A 15,177-nucleotide genomic window follows, 5' to 3' on the forward strand; every position below is an offset into this window, starting at 1 on the left:
TTCTGGAAACTTCCTGGCAGTGATTTCTGAAGAAACAGGAGGTGGATCCAGATGTCTTAACCATGGATGTAGTCGCGGAGACCAGCAGAGCCCAAGGCAATAAGGGCAAAAAAGGAAAGTTTTGAGCTTTTTTTTTTTTAATGTCAAAGGATAAAATTTTGCCTGGATATAATGCAGTTCTCTCCATGTGAATTTATGGCTCTTTCTCTGGAACACCTATGTTTTGGATGCTCAATCATTCACTCAAACAACGCTCATTACACGCTGGGTTCCCAGTGGTCCTCAGCAGACTGGCCAGCTTGCAGCGGTAGTCAGTCTTCCCGGTTTGAAAAACAAATACAGAACTTGACAGTTTATAAATTGGACTTTGCCTCGCTGAGTTTTAGAACATTTCTGAGAGCTGAAATTAGTCTTCCCAAAGAAAAGGAGGCTCAGAGAGGTGAGAGAGCTTTCCCGGGTGGGTGGGAAGCTCTTCTGTGTGGAATAGCCCCAGCTCTAGGATGCAAAAGGAACAGAAGAGTTCCATTTTGCAACCCCAGTGCAATAACGGATTCCAGCTAGAATCAACACCTTGTTGGGGAACAAGATATTCACACGATGCCAACGTGTCACCCCACACATGGCTAGTGGCAGAGGGAAAAGCAGCCTTAACACAGAGCCATCTGGCTGCTGCCACCTCAACCAAGTGATCAGATGACAGCAGTGACACAGCCTGATGCTGTGGGCTTCCCAAGGGCTGCAAAGGCCCCACCCTCACCCAGGAAGTCACATTTCACCAAAGAAATCAAATGAGGCCTCTAGACCTAATTCCCAGTGAGAGGAGATCCAGGGGACAGAGGAACATATCACAGCCACAAGGACACAATAGGGTGAATCCAGAACGTGGGGCACTCTACAAGACAACTGGCCCGCACGCTTCCAAAAGAGAATGTCATAGAAAAGAAAAAGTGGAGGGACCACTCTAGATTCAAAAGAGTTAGAGACATAACAACCAAATGCCATATCTGTGCCTGAATTGGATCCCGATTTTTAAGAAATAGCTGTAAAACACGTTCTGATGACAGTTGGGGAGATACGAGCATAGACCGGATATTATATAGTTAAAATAATTGTTATTCTTCAAAATGTAACAAGAGTATTGTGGTGAAATGAGAAACTATCTTTGCTCTCAGGAGATTTGTAGCAATGGCTTAGGATTTAGGTGTGAAACATCCCAATGGTCAGAATTTATTTTCAAATGATACATGTGTATGTATGTGTGCAGGTATACACAACATATATACAGTAGGTAGATATGTATAGATATAGATACAGACACAGTCATACAGAGAGAAGGCAATCAAATACGGCAAAATGCTAAATCAAATCTACATGAAGGGTACAAGTTTTCAACTGTTCTCTAAGTTTGACACATTTTATTAAAGGTTAGGGGTTCCAGTTCCCATAGCAATTCATTAACGTATCCATTCCACATATGCCAATGAGCACCTGCTGTATACAGCCCAGCACTGTGCTTGAGCTGGTAACCTCAAGCTCAGCTGGGCAGGGTTCCTGGCCTGCAGAAGCCTACCACCCACAGAGGGGTGGGAGGAAGATGTGGCCCCTGGAACCAATTGAAGCCCCAAATCTGGTGTTTTTTTCCACTGCCTCACACATAAGGATTAGCAGGGGGAGACTTGGAAGTCCTATCCGCTGGCTCTTTTTGTCAATTCAGAGTAATCTCTAACACACAAAAACAGCATCAATTAAAAAAATCCGAGAAGTCAGGCTTGAATGCTTGCCTAGTTCTTCGGCAAGTTTCCAGAGCTCATTTAGAAGTGGAGATTATTAGAAAGAATCTCACACATCTATTAATTTTGTTTTCCAGTGAATCGAAGATTATCTTTGCAGCCTCTGCTAAATCTGCAAAACACATCGGCATTTTGATTGCTAATTAGTGTACAGAGAGAGATGGTGTCTTCAACAACGATTTCACATAATACAGTGAATTTAATTGAAATGCATACATTTCAGAAACACTCTAATTTGTAAACATTCTTTGGAAATCTTCTGTCTATGCCAAAATATTTGTAAGTAGTGCACATCCAGAGAAACTGGCATCTCCCAAGCCTCTCTCGTGTGTGTTTCAAGGTAGAACTTGTGGGTCCTGCAACCCTATGCGCTTCTCCATCCACCGCACTTGCCTCACCATGTGTTCATCTTCTGTTTACCTGTTAGCTCCCCTTCTAGACTGTGAGCCATTCATCCTTCATTCATTCATTCATCAAATACTTGTTGACAACCTGCTAAGTGTCAAGGCTCTCTTCTAGAAACTACGGATATAGTGGTAAACAAAATTTGTGGAGCTTAAAGATAGAACCATAACAAATCATAATAACACAGTCAAAATTAGGCTCCAAGATCTATGCATTAGGCAAAAATGCCCTGTTTTCATTGATTCCCAAAGAAATCCCAGTAATATGTGTATGCACATAATGCTTTAAAAGCATAGCAGGATTTCAGGGCTGGAAGGGCCCAGAGATCATACATTCCAAGCTCACCCCCTTTTCTAGAAGCTCCCCAGGACATGCCTTTCTTATGGTGGATCACAAGAGGGCCAGAGGGCAAGGCCAGCAGTGCCTGTGCCATGGTCTTAATGTCCCACTGTCCAAAACAAGTCACCAGCCAACCCCCAAACCAAGGGGCAGTGAAGAGCTGGGAACACTGACCTGCTCTTCCAGTGACCCGTCTTGCAGCAAGGGTGCTGTTCCCTCTGCCTTCCACTCTTCTTCCTCTGCTCGCTCCTATTGTCTCTAACACTCAATCCAGACACCACCTTCTCTGAGGAGCCCTCCCTGGGTCAGATGCCCCCTGCTGGCCCCATGCCCTCGGCTTACCTCTTCTGTGGCAGCAACCAGGGTTTATTGAAATCATCTGTTCACATGTCTCTCTCCCTTAAGCTGGACTCCCGTGACAGACACTGCTGGTTACCTCCCAAACACCCATTCTCCCCTTCTTCAGAATGCAGAGAGCATCCACTTTGTCCAGGGCAGTGGACAAAAGGGTAGCACGGCCTGGATTCTCTTGCAATTAGGCTGGCCCTGCAACACGGTCTGGCTTTCCGAAAAGCTTTCTTGAAGGGGACGGACCCAGCCACCTAGCTCCATTTTGGTTTTGCCCTTTACTCTTTGTCTTTTGTGTGTGTGTGTGCCTGGAACATGAATGTGATGTCTGCAGGTACAGCAGCCATATTGCAAGCATGAGGACTAAAGTGGCATGGACTCAAACCGTGAGGCAGAGCAGGAAGACAGGAAGAGGATGGAGCCCCCAGTGGCTTCTGAGCTGCTGCATCAACCCCGTACCGCCTGACTCCAGATTTAACGTTATGTGAGGAAAATCCCTTTACTTCCTTAAGTCATTGCTGTTCAGGTTTCCTGAGTACCAGGCAAATGCACTCTAACTGATAGAGCCTCTCAGGGAAGGGACAGACTCACTCCTTAAATTCTTAGACCCAGTGCAGGGCCAAGCACACGACAGGAACCCAGCAAATGCTCCTCTGTTGGGGGCCCGTGGGCCTCACCCAGCTCTGCCAACTCTCTCACCTCCTCCTCACCACTGCTCCCTCTGGATTTCCAGGCTCCAGCCACACTCCACAGACAGCTCCTTACCTACCCCGTGCTCTAGCTCACCACTGGGCCTTTGCAAAGGCTGCCCCCTTTACAGGAAGGACTGACTCTCCTCTTCCTTCATCTCCCTTGAGACCTCCATGAGGCTCCTTCTCTGGCAGCCTCATGTGCTCCACACTTCAAGGACACTAGACTAGCAAAAAGTGCCTCAGTGTCCACATCCAGAAATGGGCTTGATAACAGTACCTGCTGTGAGAATTGAATTAGCTAATTCTAACAAACCATCAGAAGAGCAAAAACTTACACAGCACTTGGCACATGCCGGGCACCATTCTAAACCCTTTACACACCATTAAGTCATTTACTCTTCCCCATGATCCTGTAAGTACGAATGTCATCCTCACTTTTTAGATGAGGAAATCGGGACACAGAGAGGTGAAGCACCTTGCCCAAGATAACACAGCATTTGGGTCTTCCTGGAAATCAGGAAATCAAGATAAGCCATCCCCACTGACTTCTTTCCAGATTCCTGGCCCACAGAACCTGTGACCATAAAAAAGTAGTTTCATGCCACTAAGTCTGGGGTGGTTTCTTACATGTAAGCAGTAACTGGGATGTGGGGCTGCCCCAGTGGGTGCCTGGGAAGCCACATGTGGTCCTGAGTGCAGCAGGGGGTCTTCGCACAGGCAGCCTGTAGCGGGTCCCTGGACTGGAGGCTGGGCTGGGGAATCCTCCAGAAGCCAGCAGGCTTGAAGCCAGAAGACATCTTGAGGTCCTTGTAAAGAGATCTGAGAAAGCGGGCTGCCACACGTGATAGGGTGGGGCAGGCAGTGCCAGGAGGGGTGATGGCTTATGGGTGGCCCCAGTGAGGGGTCTGAGCAGCCAATGGGCTGGGGCCCTGGCAGATAAGAGTGAATGGAGCTGACTCAGCCTCTGGGACCTGGGGGCTTCCTGGTCGCCCCATGGATGGCTTTATGGGTTAGAGTCCCCGGTGTCCCTGACAAAAGGGAAATTGCAGAACAGCAACTGCATGTGAGCAGAGACCAGGTAAACCGAAGACCTAGCAGACAACAGGTCTGGGAGGAGGAAAGCTGGGAGGCCACCCTGGAAGAGGCCTCATATGCCCCTGGACCAGCTGCTTCACTTCCCTTTGGAGCCTGGGTTGAAGTGAGTGCTCTGGCCAAAGTCCTGGCTGTTGCTTACCCCTCCCCACCTCTACTCCTGCTGGGAAACGTTCCTCAGCCTTCCACAAGAGTATCTGGAAATGGCCACCTCCAAGTGACCTGCCACCTAAGAGCTCCTGCTTTGGTGACAGTCCAGAGAGGCAAGGGGCCCTGCCAGGGCGAGTGTGCACCACGCACTGCACACCCCGCCCCCTGCCGCCTCTCACCCACACCCCGTACCCCATCTGTAATCGCTAGCAAGGGCAAGATGTGGGGACACACATGCCCGACCACCGGGTCCTGCACCCCTGCAGCGGGGCCTCCTCGGTTTGCCTTGACTCGACAAACAGCCCCCTTTCACCCCATTCTCCCCCACCCCCAGCCCGCTCGGGCCCACGCGCTGCCCCTCCCGCCGAAGCCGTTTTTCCTGGGATGCCCAGCTCCTCCGAGGAGCCCCGGGTCCCTGGGCCCCTCTCTCCAGCACGGCTCCCACCCCGGCGCCCTCTCACCCCAGATAAACGAAACGCACCGAAGAGGCAGGCTTCAACTAAACACTGGGTGGCTTTAACTTTCTCGAGAAAACCCCGTGCCCGCGCCCCCCGGGGTCCTCTTAAGGCCGCGAGGACTCCTCCCCGCAGTCCCTCGCTGCATCCAGACCTGCCCCCCGGCTGCGGACCGACCGAGGCCTCGTCTGCTCGCGGCGCCTCCTGAACTGGAGGCCCTTCTCCAGTTTGACTCTGTCAGCAGTCAAAACAACCGGGCGCCCCTGCTGCCAGCAGCCCGGGGCTCCACGGGCAGCTTATCTTGGGCCTGAAACGCTCCGAAGGAACGCGGGCCTCCCCCCGCCCGCTGGCCCGAAGCGCGCTTCCTGCGGGCACCTCTGCGGGACGCCTGGAGCTCGCCGCCCGGCGCTCCTTCAGGAAGCCCTGGCCTTCCTGGCCATCAGAACCTCCGCGTGCACACACCCAGGAGATGCCAAGCCCAGAAACAGGGTGACGGCCACTCGGGCCTCCGGTTGGGAGCTGGGATTTGAAAATTCAAAACACGCCTGAGAGCTGCCATGTGCTTTTAATTTCCCTGTTTTGGTCAAAGCAGGGAAAAAAGACATCCGAAGAGTGGATCCAACGAGTCACTGAAAGAACGCTCCCCAAACATTTCACAATGGCATTTCCGGACATGCATTTTAATTGGTTGGTTTGACGTTCGATTATCACCATCCTTTCACAGTGACAGAAAATAAGTGGCCCAGGAAGTCACCAGCAATTGGTAATGAGCTCATAAATCTTTCATCCCCACAGCCGCAGATCGGTGCCCAGGGAGGGAAACTTACCCACACTGCATGTGCCGTAATGTCCTGGTTTATGGCCCAGGCTTGAGTGTCCAGCCATATCTGTGGGGACAATTTGACCACAGGTAACCCCAACAGAGAGTATGGACCAATAGCCACCTCAGTTGTGAAGGGCTGAATGTTTGTGTCCCCCAAATTCGTATGTCGAAACCCTACCCCCCAATGTGATGGTATGAGGAGGTGGGGCCTTAGGAGGTCATTGGGATTAGTGAGGTCATGAGGGGGGAGGCCCCAGGAATGGCATTAGTGCCTTCTGGCTTCCCTTATCTGCTGTCCGCCTTCATTGGGATGACACAAGAAGGTGACTGTGTACAGGGCGGAACAGGGCCCTCACCAGAGCTCAGCCACGCGGGCACCTTGACCTCAGGCTACCAGCCTCCGACTCTGTGAGAAATACATTTCTGTTGTTTATAGACCACCCGGTTTGTGGCACTTCCTTATAGAGTCCGAACGGACTAAGACACCAGTCAGGGAGGATCCCCGAAACTTAGGGAAGGGACTGACTGCTACCACTGACTGGCAAAGAGACTGCCAGTGGGAAGGGACCGGGGTTGGGGGGGGGGGGGGGAGGACTTCAGGTGTCTATTTGTAGTTAAGAAAGGAGGAAGGGAGGGGAGGAGAAGTCTGTGGGAACTGACTCCTCGAGCGACCCAGAACTTAGGGAGCTTCCATTCCTGGATGTCTCTGTGTAGGTCTGTGTGCTCACGGTCACGTATGTACTCAGGGACTGTGTTGTAAGGAGTTAACATCACCCAAAGAAAGGTCTGGCCTTTGTCCTTGACCCCTAGGAGGTGACCTCTAAGCCCTTGGAATGTCTTGCCTGATAATTGTCTTTGTTTACTGGGGGCCTTGGACCACACTGGATAGTCTAATCATGTGATTTCTGGGGGGACGCTGACTTTGGGCCATGCCTTATCAGCTAGACCTCCAGAGGGGCTGCAGACAGAGGCCAGCCATGAGCAATCAACCAAGTCAACGTGACCAAGCTCCAGTAAAAACTCTGGACCCCAAGCTTCGGGTGAGCTGCCCTGGTCGGCAAAATTTTACGTGTGTTATCCACGTCGCTACAGAAGTCCCTGACTCCCCTGGGAGAGGACACCTGGGAGATCTGTGCCCCCTGTGCTCTGCCCCACATGCCTCCCCCCTTGGCTGGGTTTAATCTCTCTCCTTTCCCTGGAATACACCGTGACCACGAGTACAACAGCTTTCAGCATGTGCTGTGGTCCTTCTGGGAATTGTCAAACCTGAGGGTCTCCTATATTGTGAGAGGCTTTTGGCTCCTTTCCTGCCCCTCCACATAGGGGAGGGCAGCCCCAAACTCATAAAAAAGCAACATTTGCAAAACTGATAAATTAGACTTCATCAAAAAGGGACAATTATGTTTGTCAAGTCCTCCCACTACATCGTTTTAAATAAATAGAAGTAGGATGACCATATAAGACTCACCAGTTAAATGGGAGAGTAAGATACTTTCTGCAAAAAGATGTCCACCGTGGTGTCGTGTGGAGTAGCAACGCCGTTCCCCAGCTGTGTGCCACGCAAGGACGTCAGGCAGCCACCGATGATGAAATTCACAGGAGTTTGACAGAACATGAGAAATACTTATGCTGTAATATTAAATTTAAAAAATCAGGGTTTAGGACTATATAGAGAGCATAAGTCTGAGGTTTCTTTTAATAGGGTGACAAGTGTTAATTAAATTAGAGACTATGTGAGTCTAGGAAGGCACAGGTGAAACTGTGCAAAAGGACAGGCAGAGATGGCGGCCACCTGGAAGCCAATCGTCTTTGTCTGTGCTTGGTCCAGCCTCAGTCCTTGGTTATGCAAGTGCAAGGTCAAGAGGCCCCGCTGCAGGCACCCTCTTGTGTGTGGTGGGGGCAGTATTGCACTGCTCTTGTGCACCCCTCCAGAGTTCCCTCAGCCCTCTGCTCACTCTACCTTTGCTGCAGCAACCAGCTCTGAGCAGGGTTTATGCTAACTGGAGAGCCCTCCCTCCCAATTTGCAAATTAACACCTTATGGGACGCTCTTGACCAATGGGGTCAGGAGCTAACAGTGTTTCCCACTCTGTTCGTTGGGTAGACAGTTCTAAGCCATATTCCGTAGATTTCTTTGAGAGTCTGCAGGACTGGGCAGCTAGCTGCCTTTTGCAGTCAATAATGCATCTTTGAGTTGACTCTCCATCTTTCTCTGTGATCCCCCTAGCCCCACTCTGCTCCCTGCATCCCGTTCCCAAGAATGCCAAGAGAGAGTTGGCTTAAAGATGCTCCTCTTTCTGGAACACATGGCTCTGGGTACACGGAGTGCGGGAAGGGTCCTGACTAAAGGTCTTGCCTCCGGGGTGAGTTACATCATAGGACACTCATGTTTCTTTAAAACATCCTCTACACTCTCCTCGAGTCTCACACCCAGCTGCACTTTTTCCTCCTCTCTTTCTCCCCATACTCCCAGCCCCTGGATCTCGGCTCCACGGCCCCCTGCCCACCAGATCTCTCTCTTCCTCTAGTAGGTAGTAATCAAGTCCCTTCCCTTGGCTTCTTCAGTTCTGCTTCTAGACTCTTCGCCTCATTCACCAGGGAGAAAACCATGCTTTCAAGCACGGCAGACAAAAGCTACTCCCTAGAAGGTGGGGTGAGGAAGGCTGTAAAGATTGAATCCTTTGTTACCTCCATCTCAATGGGGTGACAAAACTGAGGCTCAGAGAGGTCAATGACAGCTAGAAGGAGGCAAAGTTGAGAACTTTGCCAGCAATGCCCCCTTTCTGGGCAGCCTCCCTGACAAAATAAAGGGGAATCCAGGTGAGCCCCAAGTTCCTCTCCTGATAACTCAGGGGTGTGTGCGGGGGTGCTAGCAGGTGGAGAAAGGAGCCTGCACTTGGATTCTGGACCTGATGCTGCCACTTGCAGCCATAGGATCTCAGGAGAGCCCTGGTTCCCTCGGAGCCCCAGGCTTCCCTTCTGCAGGGAGGGTTGGGGAGGAAGGCGTTGACCTAGCAGCTGAGGTGCCTTCCTTCCTGCTCTAACAGCCGGAAACCCTTCTGACTTCTACAGCTCTGAGACGCCTCCACCCCCAAACTTCTGTTAGCTAGCATGGTTCTCCCGCTCTCAGCCCTGTTAGAAGGGGAAACATACACTCGCACATGCACACACACCCACACACACTCAAGCGCGCAGACACACACACACACACACACACGCTAAAATCCTGGGGTTGGGAAGAGAAAATACAGTGGGATTTGAGTTCTTTGTGTACTTCCAGGAACCAAACACGCTTCCTTAAAGAACTCCCTTTTTCCACAAAATCTCCTGACAGTTCCTTGAAGCTCAAGTTCACAATGAGTTTTCTCCTCCAAGCATCCTGATGGCTCGTCTGAGGAGGGAAACAAGCTTTTTGAAAGAAAAAGCCTCCAGCAACACGTTTTATTTTTCAGGGCTCTGCTTTGAACACGCTGGTTTTAATCTTTCTAGACTTAAAGCCCAGACTTCAGAGGCAACGAGGGCAGATCTGTCTCTAAGAGGAAGGAGCCAGGGGCCAGCGCCGCCTCCGCCAGCAGCCATCCCTGTGGACCTGCTGGCAACCCCATGGCCACTCCTGCAGCTAGATAGGGAGAGGTTGGGGTGGGGGAAGCTTTGTCTTCCTTTTAAATAGAATTAAGACCTCATTGTTCCTAGCTCAAAGAGGCATAAACACAAAAATACCGCCGAGAAAATGAATCTCCAGAAAAAGGCAGTTCTTACAAGGCGTTTATATTTCTCTCTCTCTCTCCCACTCTCTCTCTCTGGTCAGTGTTTCTCACACTTTTCTATGCACACAATCACTTGGGGATCATTCTTCAATGTATATTCTGACTCAGTGGGTCTGGGGAGGGGCCTGGGAGTCCCCATTTCTAACCAGCTCCCAGGCGATACTGAACCTGCTGATGTGGGGTTGCACTGTGGGTAGCGAGGACTCAGGCAAGAAGAGGCATTTCATTATGTCACAAAGCAAGAGTCTGTCGGTGGGTGCATGCAGGGCGGTTTGTAGCTCCATCGTATCAGCAGGCTTGGTCAGTGTCTACCATTCTCCCAGCCTCGAGGTGGCTGCAAATAGCAGTTCTTCACATGAGTGATCCTGAAGAGGAGGTAGAAAGGGGCTCTTTCCCCCGGTCTGCTGCTTTTACTAGGAAGGGAACAGATTCCCCAGAAGCCTCCTGGGAGACACCCCGTAACATCTCATTGGCCAAAGCTCTGTCTCCTGGCCACCTGGGCTGCCAGGGAGCCTGGGAGCGTGAGCACCTGTAAAGGGAATGAGGTTACCATGCAGACACTTTCAGGAAGAAAGAAAGGGGAATGGCGCTGGCTGACCAGCCAGCAATGGCTCATAGCCATCTTTCAAACGCTTGAGGCCACCCCTTTATTCTCTATCTACTGGGGGCCAGTGGAAAGAGAACAAGGTCATGCCAGGTTTTCAATATGGAACAGGTGGTGGCGGTGGGAGGCAACCCTCATCTGGGACACAGGTGGGACACAGCCCAACTGACTCTAATTGGGGTAGGGGGAAATGCAGGTGGGACATAGCCCAGGTGACCCTCATGTGAGGACACAGGTGGGGCACAGCCCAGGTGACCCGGTAGCCCAGCCAGAGCACCAGCCCTGCCAGCCCCTCTCATCAGACAGCCTGGAGCCAATGCAGACGAGACACCCGGCCTCCCTTTCTCCCTCTTCTCTAGGAGCAAACACATCATGTTTCCTGGTATCCTGGATACCACATCAGGGACATAAAGCCAAGAAGTGTCTCTGCTGAGCCAACTGCGAACAGTGCCAATTAAACTCGTCCCACAGACCTGCAGAGCTCTAAGTGTTGGGAACCAAGGTATCATTTTTTCCAGAGCAATATGCTGCCCCTCAGAAACAAGGGTTACCATGGTGATGTTCTCTACCTGGGCCTGCCTAGGGTAAGGCTGGAAACAGGACCCACGTATTCAAGCCAGGCCAGTAAAGCAGCATAGAGTGGGCCCAGTGGGCAGAGGGCAGGCAGGTTCAGAAAGTCCCTCTGCTCAGTGCCCTGGTGGGTTTGGACCTTCTGCATCACATGATGGCTCTTCCTGAGGTGATGTGGGAGGAGCCCAGCTGTGGAGTCAGACCGGAATTCCAATCCCACCTCGGCCGCTGACCTGTGTGTGGCCTCTGGCAAATTACTGAACTGTCTCGGCCTCTATTGCTATGTCTTCGAAATTCGGGGAGAGCAAGGCATAGTCCCTAATTCACAGGACTGTGGCGATGAAAACGAGACCATGCATGTTAAGTGCTGGGCCCGGTGCCCGGTATAGAAGCCAGCAGAGGACAGGCGTCTGGGTGGTATAGAGACCATGTTTGCAAAGAGGCGGCGGGACGTGACTTTTATCAGCCCCGGACAGGCAGACTCACGCAAACTGGCAGAAAATGAGATGAAGGTAAACGTCGAAACCCAGCGCCTCAAGGTGCCGTGAAAACTCCTGTCCCGGGGACCGGAAATGCGCACAGTGCGCATGATCAGGGCTACGCAGGGAGCCGGGCTCAGGACCGGAGCCACGTGACCTGCTCTCTGAGAACCGCTGTGAGAGACCAGGGCCCTGAAGGACCGGCAGGCACGCCTTTCCTTCCGCAGGCAGAGCTGGCGGGGCACATCCAGGGGGCTTGGGTGGAATCAGAACAAGGAGGAGTGGAAGGACCGAGTGCTAAGTGGCGCCATGCCACTATCAAACTGCCTTGTCTCCAGAACCGGAATCTTCCCAATGTCCTGACCCCTAAGCTCCCTGCAGCCGTCATCATCGGGATCAGACCCCGTCGCAGGCTCCCTGCGCGCCGCTCATGCTGGGAAGCCGCAGCCCCCACTGATAGGGCGGGGAGGCCCCAAAGTCTGCAGCCTAGTCCTCCTCCTGCCCTGCGAGGCACTGCCCGCACCCACCTCGGTGCCTCTCCTTATACCCATTCCGTGATAGATGAGCCCTCATCCTGATGTACATGGAGATTCTCAGGAATTCAGCCTGGAGAAGAGTTCCCAAGCCTGGGAATGTTTCCAGCAAGTTATACATCTCTGATCTAAATACCGTGGGTGATGGTCTTAACAATAGCGCTCAGTGAGCAGCCTCGCTTCCCTCATGTCCAAGTTCTGGGGGATACCTCAGCATCTACCTGATAAGCCTTTGTATATGTCAGTAGCTTTTCCCTCTCAACTTCCAGCATTTAAAGCCAACACTGAATTTTTGGAGGGGAAGGGTTCGGGGGGCTCATCAGCACACACCTCTCCAGGTCTGTGGGTTAGATGGAGACTTCCACACTGATGGGTACAACAGGGGTGGGGTGGGGGTTCCTCAAAGGAACAGGACAAGCCTGGAACTTCTTGGAGCATCTATTGTCTCTACAGTGAGTGTATTCATTTCCTGGGGCTGCCATAACAAAGTACCACCAGCTGGATGGCTTGAAACAACAGAAATTGATTCTCTCATAGATCTGGGGTCTATAAGTTGAGAGTCGAGGTGTCGGCAGGGCCGTGCTCCCTGAAGGCTCTGGCGGAGGGTCCTTCCTGGCCTCTTCCAGTGTCCGGTGGTTGCTGGCAATCCTTGGCATTCCTCGTCTTGCAGCTCCATGGCTCCAGTCTCTGCCCCTGTGGTCACATGGCATTCTCCCTCAAGTGTCTGTGTTTCTGTGTCTCTTCCCCTCTGCTTAGAAGAACACCAGTCATGTTGAATTAAGGGCCCACCCTACTCCAGTGTGATCTCATCGAAATTTAATTCATTACATCTGCAACAACCCTATTTCCAATAAGGTCAAATTCTGAGGTACTGCGGGTTAGGACCTCAACATATCTTTCTGGAGGACACAATTCAACCCAAAATAGTGAGTGATGTAAAAACACTGTTTTTGTGTTTAAGCCACCCTGGATGAATGAGGGAATAAAACGTAAAATTCACATGAGCGAAAATGAAGCCCCTCACACCTGCAGCAGCCTTCACGCCCCTCTGCCTCTGGGGATGCTTGGGGAAAGAGCTCAAAAGCTGGAAGACCTCATTATGACTAGTGGGCAGGCCACTTAGCCTCTCTGAGCCTCATCTGAAATGAGGAGGAAAGCAGCCAAAGTACATAAACGTAGAATCAGTAGGCATAATGGCTCACGGCACAAATGCGCTTAGAGGGTGTGCTCGAGAGGGTGCTCGGGAAACGTGCTCATGAGGGTGTCGGGAAAGACTGTGAAAGAATTTGAAATAGGCAGACGAGGTGACTGGATGTCCTGTCTCGTGCACCCTCCAGGGTTATCTGATTCTCCACAGGGCCTGCACCCTCACTGTCCTTGAGCCGTTTGCCAACTCCGTGAGTTGCAGAGAAGTTAGGGCAACGCGAATGGTTCCTGTCTGTAAGCACACATGAGATTTGTCTGTTGGTGTCATTGACTGTTGCCCTGTGGGTATTGGCCAGTTTTGCACCTATTTCTACATTCGGTTCAGCATTCCTGTTTGCCTGGATATGTGTGTTCTTTGAATTTCCCTTTGAACTAGTTGTAGCGTACTATCGGTTTCCTCATTATTTAATGATGAGCTAAATAAACTTGACATGAGTTCATTTCATATTTTCTGAGACTCATGACTTTACCCTTTACAAAGTTATCTTTTTAACGGGGGGAACAGGGTACAGCATTTGAATGTACAAGTTCCTGGAAAGTTGAGAAATGACAGCGGCAACAATGAAAATGCCAGGGTGTGAGGCCCTCAGGGGTCTGTCGTCTCAGACGTCATCTGGGAAGGAAGTGCCAGCTGTTTGGGATGTGCGTGGTCAGCAAGAGGCAAATCTTCAGGTGGCCAGCAGGCTGCAGGAAGGCCAGCCGCCCCTTGGGCCTCAAGAGGGCTGATTTTCAGCTCCACGAAGTGATGAGGTTAGGTCTGAAAAATGACAAACAGAATCATAAAAGCGTCACTGCTGGCTTTGTGGCCGGGCTCTGTGTGTGCCAGCGGGCTGGAGCTGGGCTGCCAAGACATTACTGACAGCCCCTGCGGGTGGATGTCCAGGGCCAGGGCCGTAGTGGGGCTGTCCAGTGTGATGAATCTGCCTGCACAGACAAGCCCAGGCTGCCTCGGGCCCGGAGGGATTCCGCCTCCTGTTCCTCTTTCCTGATGGAGGAGACACAGCCCCTGCTGCCCCCCGGCCCCTCAGAGTAGGAGAGTCTGTGCAATTGATGACTCTTAGAAGGCGTTTCTGTCTCTAGAGCTGAGGCTGGGGGGGGGGGGGGGGTCCTTCATGGAATTCTAATTAAAGGAGCCCCTACTCTTGGTTACCTGCTGCTGCTTCTATCTGGGGCCACTCTGCAATGCTCCACAGGTTGGGCAGGGTACGCCAGCCCTGCAAAATTGAAAGTTCAGGAACTCTTTGTCCATGATGTTGCACAAAGAGCCAGGCTTGGGCATGAGACTGACCTGGGCTGCAATCCCAAATCTGCCTTGCCCGCCGTGTCACCTCGAGGGAGGCGCTCCCTTCAGTTTCCTCAGTCCATAAAAGGAGTAATAACAGCGTGCCCCTGGTGGGTTGTGGGGATCACGTGAGAACATATGAATTGTGCTGAAAACAGTGCCTAGGACAGAGCAGACTCACCCTAAATATTGGTTCCCCACCTGCTCCTTCTTGTAGAGTAGAAGCAGAGGGTCTTCTGTAGGCTCTTAAAGCACTAGATTTTGCCACGTTTTACTGCTGGCTCTGACACAAACTCCCTCATTTCTGCTTTCTGGCTCTTTAAAGTCAGGGAACCTGAGCCAGGCGTGGAATCCTAGCCTGCCACCCTGCCATTTCTCAGGACCTGGGAAAACTGAGCTGTTTTCTAAGAAATGGCTGCAAGGTCTCAGCAAAACACTGTCCCTACTCTCTTTCCCTCTTGCCCCTCCCCAGATGGACAAGAATTTCTGGACAGGGCCAAGCAGATGTGAAGAAGTTTCCTCAGGGTTATTTGCAGAATTTTCTATAACCTCACTGCCCCCTGGATAAGAAGACAGACTCTCTGCTGCATTTCCAACATCTGCCTCCGAAGGGAAGAAGCCTCAGCACTTCTCCCCCTGGTTG

The sequence above is a fragment of the Equus quagga genome, chromosome 2 (genome assembly GCF_021613505.1).
Source record: "Equus quagga isolate Etosha38 chromosome 2, UCLA_HA_Equagga_1.0, whole genome shotgun sequence".
Lineage (NCBI taxonomy): Eukaryota > Metazoa > Chordata > Mammalia > Perissodactyla > Equidae > Equus > Equus quagga.